The following is a 14,253-nucleotide window of genomic DNA, read 5'->3' as shown; positions in this document are numbered from 1 at the left end:
CAGGAATGATACTCTCAAGCCTTCCCAGTAACCAATGGAGTGAAACAAGGATGTGAGCTTGCTTTTGTGCTTTTTAGCATGATGTTTTCAGTCATGTAATTGTGCACAACTAATTCAGCTCGCCACTAGAGCAAGGATCCTATACTAACTTTGAAGGGATAAGGCCAGCTTAACCTTCTATCTCGAATGTGCATTGATGAGGTGGGAGACAAGATGGAAGCAACTCCATTTATTTTTAGCAAAGAACTTACTTATATAGTAAAATAACAGGAACTCTTTCTCAAGGTTCAATGACTATAGCCCAGGCTGTGCTCAAGGACAGTGCATGCAGGTCCTGTGCACTTATCTGACTCCAATCCCAGAATAGACTGCTAATGACCATACAATAACTAGGGGAGTTAAAGACTGTTAAAGATCCATACAATGGAGCACTGAACCAGGCCACCTTTGCTTAAAGATCAGCACCTGAGAGGGACCTTCGCCCAGTCAGTGAGACCTCATGAACAGCCTGTGGCCCTCTACATCCTTACAGATCCCCAACCACTCCCCCTATTTGTTTTTGACGGAGACAGAGCATATGAAGCTCAGTCCCAAAGTCCTTTATCTGATTAGCTATACACCTGAGCAAACACAGTCCAAAACACAGCATGGCCAGCAATAGCAAACATAGTGGCAACAAACAAGACAGTAGAGACATAAGCCAATGTCCAAGGTTATCAAAAGGGTTATGGAGTTTATCTAGCCAATCAGGTATATGTTGGGCAGTTTTATCTGGCATCAAATCCTTGTCAGCCGCCCTTGCAATATCTTTAGCAATTTTGCATAAGTCATCAATATCCACTGCAATAGTAGAATTCCCAAACAGCCCATTTAGATGTCTATGTATTCTTTGCCAATCCCTTTGGGATTTATTGTATTTAACATTGGTAAGGCAAATGAATTCATACCTATAATCACATTTCAAACGTGTTCTATATTCTAAAATATCCAATTCATCACCTATTTCGATAATGTTTTCCTGCATTCCGTCAAGTATATAATAAAATTCATCATCTATCCTTTTTTGTGTTTCAAAACCTTTAGATACATTGTGAGCTAATTGATTCATAAAATCAGCTTGAATCATTTCATTTCTTGCGATAGATATAGATTGAGATAAAGATACATAAGCAGTTATGATAGCTATAAGTGAAACAATTCCTAATACTACACATGAAATACATCTCTTTTTCCTAGCAACTGCTAATTGATTACTTTGGTCTATTATTCCAAAAATATGATCAGAATGTGACTCATACCAATCTTTGCTTCTCACAGGCACCAAGGCAAACTTTTATTGTGTAATAACAAAATAATTTGGTCTCTAATCTTGGTTCCTATACATTCAGACATCCTGCAGTTAATACAAGTGACATTATATTCCCCTGAATGCACGGCCATTATATTAACATTCTGTGCTCTTTTCCACATAAATGCATGATTACCAGTCAAACAAGCTCGCATTGTCATATTATCATGGAAGGTCCTTTGCAAATTCGTTTATGGGACCTAAGGCTGCCCACGCCTTCCACTGATTTTCAACCCCTCTGTCTGAAGGGAGGAAATGGAAACCCACCAAAAGCCCAAGTATGGTTGTTTTTCTCCCTAGTATAATTGTGCCAGGATTGTAAGGTAAAATTCTTTTGTAACACAACACAATGATGTTCTGAAGTATGATAGGGTAACCAAGGAGGATACCCTAAGCTCTTGCTAATCGGTGTCACATGATAGCATGGCTTTGAATTACTTGGACGTCTGACAGGTATGGCATTAACACACTGTGACCCCAAGATGCCCGTGTAAGTAACCTTATAAAATTGAGAAAAGACATACCCATCAAAACAGGTGGTGACATTAAATAACTGTAAACACGTGGAGTCTTTGGTGTCATTGCCCTTTGTAACACAAATAGGCAGCACCAAAGCCACACCAGTAAAGTTCATTTTTACAGTGTGTTGAGACCGGTTCTTAGGTGATATGAAATGAAATTCCTTGCCAAAACCTGTGGAGGCATTTCCTTGCAGAATGACCTCAGGTATTGTCTCTCCCCATGTAACTAGTCTGGGCCATGGTGGTTTTGTCACAAAGGCCCATCGTGTTGTATTTCCTGTCTCTGCTGCTGCTGTATTCTGTATCCCTGCTGACGATAACGACAAGAGGCACAGCTTGGTTAAAAGTTCTTGTAGTGCCTTCTTATTCTTTCGGCTCCTTCAATTTCCTGGCCGGCCTGTGTTTTCTCTTCTGCTTGCCTTGTCCCTTCTGAATGGATAATGCAGACATCCTTTGTTCTGACCCAAAGTTCTCCATCACCTGTGAAAATAAGAACAAACCCTTGCCCCCAGGTTAGCACTTGCCCTGGACCCTGCCAGACACCGTCAACATCTCTCCACATAACTTTCATATTATGTTTAGGAGAAAGGAATCTGTTTGATTTAGTGGTGTCACTAGTACTGTTGTCATTTCCTGCCAGATATTTCATTGCAGGAGAGAGGTTACAACTATCGAATTTTAAATAATTTATAGTGTAGAGTGCAGTGTTCAATTGATGCCAAGGGGATCCCTTAGCTCCCCCTTTTTGTTTTTGGAGCACCATTTTCAAGGTACGATTGGCACGTTCAACTATGGCCTGACCACGAGGATTATAGGGAAGGCCAGTAGTGTGACTAATAGAGAACTCAGTACAAAACTTTTAAAAACCTTTAGAAATATATGCAGGACCATTATCAGTCTTTAAGCATTGGGGTGGGCCAGCGAAGGAAAAACAATGAAGCAAGTGATTAACAACATTGCCAACAGCCTCACCCACTTGAGCAGTAGCAAAAATAAAGCCTGAATAAGTATCAATAGAAACATGAACATATTTTTGTCTTCCAAAAGGAGAATAATGAGTAACATCCATTTGCCATAAGGTGTTAGGTGTAAGTCCCTTGGGGTTATGGACATCAACATGGAAAGGGGGTTGAAAAGGCACACAATAGCACAGTGCTTAACAATTTCACATGCTTGTGATTTTGTTATGCCATATAAAGTTCTTAAAGACCTAGCAGATAAATGTAACTTATTATGACTATTCCTTGCTATTTCCACATTCATTGTTAAAGACCTATCAACAATATCATTACCTTCAAAAATTGGTCCTCAGGCAAGAGTGTGGGAACGAACATGCAAAACATAAAATAATTTCTGTCCTATTCTGTATCATAAGTTGTATATCATTAAGCAGCTGACATATATTGTCACCAGTATGTTTTATTACAGCAGTCTCTAAATGTTTTAGAATTCCTTCAACATATTTACTATCTCAGATAATATTCATTGGCTCCTCATATTTTTGAAATGCACAATAGACAGCATATAATTCATTCTGTTGTGTGGATATAAAGGGTGTTTCAATCACATGTAACTCCTTTCTTTTAGGGCACCAGATAGGGGCCTTATTCATCTTAGTGTCATCAGTAAAGACATTAATCCCATGTACGGGTTCACCTGCTGTGAGTGTGGGTTGTATCCAAGGCCAATTCTCAAAGATTGCACGATATGTAAAAGGTTTTCCAAAAACAAGTGTCAAATTTACATGTATTTGCCAATTAGGCAACTTTTGTATTGCCTTTTCTATAGCTTGTTGAGGAAATGGAAGGTATATGACTTCCGGATGTGTGCCACACAACATTAATTACTTAAAGTATTTTTGGCTGAGATGGTAAATATACTCATTCTAAAAAGCCTGTGTTTCAGATGTATCACTGCTGTTGGAGAATTTGGAGTGTTAAATATAGAAGCCTCCACACTTTCGTGCATGTCAATCCTGTTTGTGTGTGCTTCAACTACTTGTTCCTGAATACAGCAATGTGTGTTTCGCCTCAGGGATCTAATTGAGGATCACCTCTAAGGCAATCACATAAAGGTAAAATCATTAAGTGTTTTCAACTTTCATGGGTCTGTTTTTGGAGGATGTGGAACTATTTTTTCTTGAAGTATCTGGTGACCTAAATATTGATATGGAGGAAGTTTTTGAATTTTTTCTGGGGCTGTTTGAAGCTCATGACTTTGCAACAAATTTTGTATTTTTAACAAGATTTCTTCCAACACTTCAGGATTGGATGAGCACATAAAATGTCATCCATGTAATGTATCATTTTTAGCTTTTTGTAATGGAATAGTAAAAAGGCAATCTTTTAAATCAATAACTATCAAAGGCTAGGAAGTCATAAAGCATCGTTAATTTTCCTGACTTCTTTGCAATAATAAAAACAGGTGAATTTTAAGGAACCCAAACAAGTTCATGGATTTCACTTTGTATTTTGTCAGTTTTATGGATAGAAAAAGCACAAACAGTGGGCGGGAGAAAATAACAGCTCTCAGTAAATGTAAAATATAGCGCCCACAAATTAGGGTGAAATGAATTGAGTTTTAGCTATCTGTTATCCTTAGTGGTTTAACTTTATCTTAAAATAATTGATTAGTGGTGATTTATTAGGCAAGCTAAAAGTAATTATATCCTTAAAAGTCATGTGAAAATTATTAAAAATTATCAAGGAATCTTGATTAATTTGTAACATTTTGGTGGTATACCTGCAGACTGCAGAACAATACACCCAAAGTAAGCAAAGGGTGACACCCTCTGTACCCTTTCAGGGGTAATTATAAATCTATGAGACTGAAAGGCTTGTTGACTGAAAATCTTGGTAAAACTTGGGCTTTAATAGGGAAATTTGGTGGTAGTAGGACAACTGCAAAGTTTATCATCCATACAATGAATTATTTTTGTCTGGGAACATTTCTGACTAACAAGTTTAATAGTGTGATGAACAAAATTTCGGCACATGGTAAGAAACATTCCTCCTTAAAGGATCATAATAGGGAAAATGGGAAATACTGATTTAATGAGACAACCATATCCAAATTCAAAGTCAAAACAAAGTTAATTATAGTTCTAAGAGTCTTTAACCTCAAGCAGTAAGTTTCAGTGATTATGGCTTAAAGCCAGATACAGTTAATTATTTTCATAGAAGTGCAATAATCAATAAAGATTTACTAGGACTCACATATATAAGAAATTTTACTTAACATCCTTTCCCACATTTAAACTTGTCTTGGTGAAAAAGCCAATTATTAGCAATCATTTATATAAAGTTGCAATTTCTCAGTAAGCTAAATGAATTGTTTAGGAACTCAATAACATAAACAAATTCTTAGAGCAGATGACCTTGACACAGTTGGTAGGAGCTTTTGGCAAGCTTACAAAGTTAAGGGAATTGCCTTGTGTCCCTCCTTTTCACTCAGAAATAATTAAGAATTCTAGGTCTTAGCTTTAAAACACTAACTTCAAATAACTTAGTTAACAATTTTGGTAATTGTTATCTGACTACCTTTCAGTTTCTTATACTTCACGTTTTAATAACATCAAAATTGTTAAAAATTGCTTGACATAACACATAAAAGTGTACCAATTTGTAATGAGACTAGATTTTTAAAACTTGAAACATACATATTACTAATGTGAATGAAATAAATTATCTTTAGATTGTGTTCCAATACTTAAAAACTTTTCTTTTTGATTTGAAGAGGAAAACTCCTTCTCCTTCTTTTCTCCCTCACCCCAACCTGGCCAGGGTTGGAATTCGAGAGAAAGGAAGAGAATATTTTAAACATAATCTTTCAATCTTACACCCAAAGCTTTGGCCAGAGCTTTAGAATGCAAAAAAGAAAGAGATTTTTTTCTCCAAAAGTTTCCAAATCTTTTATTCTCAAATCATCTATTCCTGCTATTCATGTAAACAGATTATACTAGTCTTTCTATCCATACTTTTCTTATTCCTGTATGCTTAAACTTTCTCGCCTTTTATCAAATTATATAACCTAAATAATGAAGTACTTTTTCTCCCATTCTCTCCCCCATCCACCTGCTCCCAGGAAATGCGGCTGGTATTAGGGAGGGGGAAGGGGAGAAAGTCACTAACAGCATTTCAAAATCCAGTTGCAGCCCTTGGCTGCCTTGCAGTAAAAGATTAAACAAATCACAGACATTAATCACAGACCATCACTCACACAGACACAGACAAACATAGAACAAAATGACAGGGAAAATCCAAAAGTGAGAAACTTGTCAGAAATTCCCTACACAAATGAAATAATACTATTTTTATTTTAATTTATCTTTTCTTTTCATGGTATTCTAAAACCAGGCAAAATGTTTCTTAAGGTTTTGGTTTTCATAAAAGGAAACTTTTTCACTTTGTAATGCTCCACAATGTCCACAATATAGTGCTGTGACTACACTTTTCTTTTCTACTTCCCCTTGGGGATTTTTGAAATTTCTCATGGCACATGGCAGGAGCTTCCTTTGTTCTCACAGCTCCTACAAGCCCATTTTTATAAGATTATAGATAGTGAAAGTATCCAGAGGAACTGATTTTGGGCGTTTGGTGTTATAAAATTCTGTTAATTGTTCTCCCACTATTTTCCATTGTTCTAAATCTAAACTCCCTTCTCTGGGGTTCCATGGAGATGTTATATCAATAATATCTAGAAACTCTCTTATTTTCTTAGGAGTTACCTAGCACCCCTATTCCTCAATCACTTTATATATTACTCTAACATTCTGTTGCATATCTGAGAGAGATTTTGCCTCATGTTAAGACTGTATCTTACCTCTCCATAGTTTTGTGCCACGGGATACGATTTGGAGACCTCTCACAAGGAGGCTGCCTAGCTTCCCAAAGACCTTGGTGTCCTGACCGTGGGGTGATTTCTCCCTTCTCTCCAGCCCAGCCCTTCACTTTTCAGGCTAAAAGGGGTCCCACGTTGTGAATTGTGGGTTTCTCAGCTTCCTCCACTGCCTGCCCTTCAGTCTTCAGACTACAAAAGGGAGCCCCACGTTGGGTGCCACTTTGTTCTGCACAAGTAATTCAGCTTGCCACTAGAGCAAGGATCCTATACTAACTTTGAAGGGATAAAGCCAGCTTAACCTTCTATCTCGAATGCGGATTGATGAGGCAGGAGACAAAATGGAAGCAACTCTGTTTATTTTTAGCAAAGCACTTACTTATACAGTAAAATAACAGGAACTCTTTCTCAAGTTACAATGAGGTATAGCCCATGCTGTTCTCAGGGACAGTGTGCAAGTCCTGTGCACTTATCTGACTCCAATCCCGGAATAGACTGCTAATGACCATACAATAACTAGGAGAGTTAAAGATTGTTAAAGATCCATACAATGGAGTACCGAACCAGGCAACCTTTGCTCAAAGATCAGCACCTGAGAGGGGCCTTCGTCTAGTCAGTGAGACCTCATGAACAGCCTGTGGCCCTCTACATCCTTACAGATCCGCAACATGTCATCAAACAGCTTCAATGAGGATGAACATGGCATTAAGATCAGTTACCTCACTGATGGTAAATTCTTCAACTTGAAGACACTACAAGCCAAGACTAAGGTGGGGGCAGTGTTGGGGCATGATTTTCTGTTTGCATATGATTGCGTGCTCCATGCAGCCTCTGAGGCTGAGAAGTAACAAAGCACGGATCAATAATCTCCTGCTTGTGCTAATTTTGGCCTAACAATTCACACCAAGAAAACACAGGTGCTCCATCAGCCAGCACCATACCATCCACATGTGGAACCATCGTTTACAGCAAAAGGAGAAGTTTTGAATGGTGGGGATAAGTTCATTTACCTTGATAGTGTACTTTCCAAGGATGCACACATTGATAGTGAGGTTGACCCACACATTGCCAGAGCCAGCTTCATGTTTGGGAGGCTCTGAAGGAAAGTGTGGGAGAGAAGAGGTATTAGACTGACTACCAAACTGAATGTCTACAGAGCTGTTGTGTTGACCTCATTGTTGTATGTCTGTGAAAGCTGGATAATATACCAGTACCATGCCAGGAAACTGAATCACTTCCATTTAATTGTCTCAGGAAGATTTTGAAGATCACCTGGCAGGATAAGATACCAGACACTGAGGTCCTTTCTCAAACTAAAGTTCCAAGCATTCAAACTCTGCTTTAGAGAGTTTAACTCTGATGGGCTGGCCATGTTGTTTGAATGCCCCAATGTAAGCCAAAAACACTATTTTATGGATAACTCACCAGAGCAAATGTTCACATGGTGGTCAGAAGAAGAGATACAAGGACACTCTCAAGGTCTCTCTTAAGAACTTTGGAATTGATTGTATGACATGTGAGACCCTGGCACAGGACCACTTAGCAAGGTGTGCCCACATCAGAAAAGGTGCTGTGCTCTAGGAGCAAAGCAGAATTGAAGTAGCTCAAGAGAAACACAAGATCTGCTGACTTAGAGAATCCACCCCAAAGGTTCACAAGGAGTATTTGTGTCCAACCTGTGGTAGAATATTCCGAGCTTATATTGGTCTGATTAGCCACAGGCGCACACACTCAAACTTGACTCTGGGGTAGTGATGTTATTTTGGTCCACTTTCAAAAGGAAGGAAAACAGGATGGCTCCATAATCTTCCATTATATTCTTAGACCATCATTTCTTCAGTCATTTCCCAATGTACAGGAACCATCTGTTTCCAGATCTTTGCAGCAACAACAAACGTCCACTGTAATTTCACATTGTGTATATGGGTCATTTAACTCTTTAGTGTATAGGTCTAGTGGTTATCATGGAGTCAAAGGGCATGTGGTGGAGGGAGTTTAGGGACCAAGTTCCAAAGGTATTACAGAATGTTATCCTTCCATTTGAAGGCTGTGTGAATCTTTGTGTGAAGGGTGTTTGTTTTACACAACATGGTGAATTCTGCTTTCTAATGTATTCTGCTACTCTCCTCTATTTTTACAGTTGAGTTCATTCCATAATTACATTTTCTCCATGATATCTCTGACCTTTTCTCTTTGCTTCTGCCTCAATCCTTAGAAACATAAACTAGGTGGGGGAAGAGAATGGAATCAACCCTAGTGATTAATCATTGGAGTGGCCTGATCTCCATTCCTCAGCCCACCTATTCTTCCATCCATCCCATTCCCCGATGACTCACTGGAACACTATCTTAAAAGTCTCTTATCTTCTTCTGTCCTCTATTTGAAGCATCCACTCTGGTGCAAAGTTGTTTTCCACCATAAGGCAGCCAGGTGGCACAATGGACAGAAGACTATGAGTGGAGTCAGGAAGAGCAGAGTTCAAATCCAGCCTCAGACACTTTTCCCTGGGTGATACTGGGTAAGTTGCCATTCTTCTATTTGCCTCAGTCTCCTTATCTGTAAAGTGAGGATAATAATAGAACCCTTTGCCAGGGTTCTGAGGATCAAATAAGATAATATTTGTAAATTACTTGGAACATAGTAGGCACTCTATGAATATCAGGTATTATTACTATAAATTTTACTATTTCTGTACTAATTCTACTCTTCTTATACTGCTATTCTTTTCTCTCCTTACATTCATTTATTTCCTTCTGCAGTTTAATGTTGTCATTGTTGTTGTTTGTCCTTTGTTCTCCCACAGGACCTTGACTTCAGGAAGCTGAGGCCATGACTTGTAAGTGAATTGGATTTAAGTGAGGCAGGGCAGTGAAAAGCCACCAGCCTCACTCTCTCCCCTGTAGCCATCTGAGTGGGAAGATACAGATCAAGATGACTGGAGATGACTCAGGATGCAGTGGGGGACCTTGGCCTTTTTATGCTAAGGTCTTCAACATGTCGCAGTGTGACTGAGGCAATGCTGATTCAGTGATTAAGGCAAATAAGAAATGAGGCAGAGAATGGCCTTTTTATCTAGTAAAAAAAAATCACTGTGGCAGCTAGGTGGCACCACAATAGAGATCTGGCCTTGGAGTCAGGAGGACTTGAGTTCAAATTTGGACTTAGACAGTTGACACTAGCTGTATGACCCTGGGCAAGTCACTTAACCCCAATTGCCTCATCAAAAAGCAAAAAAAAATCAATCTGGGAGGGGAAGACCCTCAGGGTTTTTGGCCAAAACAGAAACAATTGCTGCTTACATTCACTGTGAGCCTCAGGGTCCAAAGAGTGGCCAATCAAGGCTTGGCCTGAGACCTATCATTGGCAAAGGAGGGAGAGTCAGATGGATTTGGGGTTAAGTTGGTCCTTAAGGAAAAAAGTTTCAGAGATCAAGTGGCTGAATATACAAAGAAAGGCAAAAAGACAAAAAAAAAAGCAAAAAAACACCCAGACCTTCCCCCCCTACCAGGCCAGCAAACCAAACCAGTCCCCACCCTTAGGGAGCTCACAGTTTAATGAGAGACAACCTGCTAACCACCTGGGCTCTTCCTACAGTTGTGCAAATTTTAACTTTCTTCTTATTTCTCTTAAAACTATTGGTTAATATTAACCTCACCTGACTGCAACCTGCCTCATAGGATGTGAAAATTTATACACTCCTTAGATGAGAAGCCAGAGGAGAATCTTACCTGTCCCTCCCTGAGGTTTAGAGTTGGGAGGGGTGGTTTAGGTGTGAGAGAATTCACTTACACCTTCTTTGTAACCATTGGGAGCTTTATTGACACCAAAGAAGTAGGCTGGCCCTGGAAGGAGGACTAGCAACTTGCAGAGGGTCTAGGGCCTGTTTTTATGCACAATTTTTGGGCACTTAGCCAAGAGTTCCTAGTGAGTGGTTAATGGCAGGGAAAAGAGTGTCAGGAAGGTGAAGCAAATGTGCTGGGTCCAATTTAAGGATGAGATCTAACCACATACAAAGAGGGTGGGCTAAGGAAGCAAGGATTTTGTTATCTGACAGAGCTTCCCAGTTACTGGGCAGATTTAGATGAGGCCCTCATAGCTGCTGGAAAAAGTTAGCCTTGTGTGGGACAGCGACCCTAACACAAATTAAACTCAGAGACTTCTCAAGATGGAAGGCAAAAGTTACCTTTATTACAATCTCTTGAGACCACTGTCTGCTCCTCACATAGGAGGACACAAAAGGAGAGGGAGTATAAACCCTAATGCAAACAAGTCCCCACCCACCACTATCCCTTAATCCCCTTAACTGGGAGGCTGGCCCACACTCCAGGTGAGAAATTCAAAGACAAGGAATCAGGGCATAGCCACTCCAAGCACATGTACTCCCCTTCAATAACCTGATGCTGAGGTATCAGGAGGGGATTTAGGGCCAAATTCCCAAGAGCTAGGCAATTCCTAGGAAACCAAAATCCTCCCAACCCCCCCTTTTTCCCCTATCCCAGGGACGAGAAAAGAGGCTGGAAGCCAAGGGCAAACAGCTCAGGTTGGGGGGCAGGGCTTATTCTTTCTGTTATGTGCTTAAAAACAGGGTCTGAGGGGGGGAGGATTTTGAAAGTAATAATCAAGAATTATTGACCTTTGAGGAGGCCTCACTTCTGAGAGTTCATCTCTCACAATTCCCCCTTCTCATTTCTTACAATTTGAAGCCTCCTCACAAACATTACACCTTACAGATATAGAGTGTTAACCTGAAAATGTGGTTAAAGAAGGCAAACAAGTTAGGTGATACATGATTATACAGTTTATTCGCTTTCAGTTAGCAAATCATGTTAACATGGAAGCCAGAATGTGATTCTGACTCGGAGATTAAGCAAAATGAGAGGGGTTTTATACAGTTTAGAATGATCAGACTCAGGATGTCTGTGTTACAAAAAAAAAAAAAGGTATAGCCTCCATATGTTTCCTAACACACAACATAAAAAAAGGAAGTTACCCAATTGCATACATTGTAAATACAATAGAAGAATGTCAAAGTATCAATCAACATTATAGATCCAGGATATGTGTTTCCTCTACATAACATATGTCTATAGGATACAAAACAAGGAAAAGTCTCATTAATCAAGAGAGTGTTTGGTCCCAGACATCCTGGGCTCAGTGCTGACAAACAGGAAGAATGTTGGTGAGCTCCACCTGGTCCTGAAATTTGCTGACACAGGAAGGGGTGTTTTTAGTTCACTCAGAGAGAAAAAGATTAATTCAGGTTTTTGGCCCTTATTGGGGCTCAATTGATCTCAAATGATTATCAAGAGGTCCAAAAGTATTGATAAATTGCCCATTTAAAGCTTCAGAAGTCTCTTCTCATACCACTGTCTGACACTGTGCATCATCTGGTGAAGTGTTCTTATCTAACTGCTGTTCAAACAGTGTCCAGCAGACTCTCACTCTCCTCCTGCAGAGATCCTCCTTCTTGTATCCACTGTCCTACAAGATTGATCTCAACACAATTTTAAATAACCTTCCCAATAACCAGGGCAAATAATGAAAATTAACTCAAACCCTATGTCTTCACCATTACTAGATCAAAATTGGAACTTTGTCCACTTGTCATGTTTCAGGATGCTCAAATTAAAAAAAAAAATTAGAACCTAGTCTTACGCTCTGCATTACTTCTAGTTTTATACCTTGCATTAATTCATTATTCATTCCTATTCATATACCCCATCAGGAGGATGAGATTCCACTAAGGAATTAATAACACACTCCAATACATAGTACATAATTTAAAACCAGCACACATCAAATACCAAAACAATCCCAACTTCTAGTCATGTACAAATAAATAATCCTTAATTAAAATAAATGCTTCCTTTAAGGTATTTACAAGAAAAGCCATAAGCTATTCCTCTTTTAACATTAATTGCAACAAACTGAGACACATAAGTATTAACTAAGTACCAGAATAATATCCTCCTTCCACAATCTCCTGGACTAATTATCCCTTAACAATGGGGGTAAGGGTCCAAGTAGACCCCTCCCCCTTGTCCCAAAAAGAATGTGGCTCCCATCTGTCTAAAGGTCCCAGCTCCTAATTAATCATCCTTTGAAAACCCCAGCCCCACCCCTTTTGATCCTATTCGGATGCCTTTCAAACTTCCTCCCCCCAGGTCCCCCCATTATCCACTCCCCATTGTCTATTCAGCTCTTTGACACTCCAGTAGGAACTCTCCCCAAGAGCCCCCCTCCCAGCCCCTCCTCTTCTTCTCAAAGTTACTTTAGTTCATGTAAGATTCAGAGACTTTCTCATGCCCACTCCTCCCCACGGGCATTACCTGGTCCATATGGTCTATCTCCAACAAACTTCCCTCCCCCAGCTGAAAGATCTGGGCTGAACTCCTTCAGAGGGGATCCTTCTGCTGTGACCTTGGAGTCCCAGTACCCCAAAACCTCCAGACCTCATCATAACCATTATGAGAAATTAAAGGATCCTAACTTATACAGGAAGATACTTAATTCTGAATTTGCCATGAAAGAACATAACTAAAATAAGAGAACAATGCTTTCCTAGATTCATGTGAACTCCAGGCAGAAGTTATATAATAACCAACTGCATTGAGCCAGGTTTAAAATCTGCCAGGTGTCATAGTGGGGAAATTGAGTCAGGAGAATCCTACCTCAACCATGCAGAAAAGTCATTCTCCCAGACCTTCCCATGAGAACACCTTTTTGCAGCTCATAGGTGCAGCTCACAAATCTCTTTGCAGGTTGCTGACGTCATGGGTCAGTAGGCTCAATCAGTTCTTTGTTAACTATACCTGGAATTAGACTCAAAATAATAGTTCATTAACAGATTCCAAGGTCTTAGATAGTAAATTCCCCTCATCAGAGTTTCAGGTGTGACTATAATTTCACATTAATTAAGGAACATCTCCAAAGTGAGCTCTAAGTAGCTTGCATAACTTCCCACACATGTTATAGTTCCTAATAACATCCTAAGTAAAATCAAATTTCCATTAAGATCATAAGTTGCTACTCTAAATAGACTTGCCTTTCTGTTTCTCAAGCCTATCTATCCCTCTCTAACTTTAGAATTTCTATGGGCTGTGCTTTTTTTTTTTGACTAGCCCCTCAGGGGCAGTCCTTAGACTGCTCTTTTTCAACACACAGAGTAATCAGTTACCAGTTTTAAGTTTTAGCATTAAAACAACAACCAACAATCTCACAATTTTCATAAGTGATAACTAAATTGTTTTAGCTGTAACATAAACAGTAAATTTCAGATGGCAACAACTGTGTTTCTAGATCATGTAAAATTATTATTATTATTATTATTTTTGGGTTTTTTGGCAATTGGGGTTAAGTGACTTGCCCAGGGTCACACAGCTAGTAAGTGTCAAGTGTTTGGTCTGAGGCTGGATTTGAACTCAGGTCCTCCTGACTTCAGGGCCGGTGCTCTATCCACTGCACCACATAGCTGCCCCCATGTAAAATTATCGATAGAAGGATGGGCTGGTTTCTTTACCTTGACCCATCCTCTTCGAGGCTGTAGCT

Source organism: Phascolarctos cinereus, unplaced genomic scaffold (assembly GCF_003287225.1).
Source record: "Phascolarctos cinereus isolate Bilbo 61053 unplaced genomic scaffold, phaCin_HiC Scaffold_726;HRSCAF=1367, whole genome shotgun sequence".
NCBI classification, from domain to species: domain Eukaryota; kingdom Metazoa; phylum Chordata; class Mammalia; order Diprotodontia; family Phascolarctidae; genus Phascolarctos; species Phascolarctos cinereus.
The sequence above is the reverse complement of the archived record's forward strand: the minus strand, read 5'-3'. Positions refer to the sequence as shown.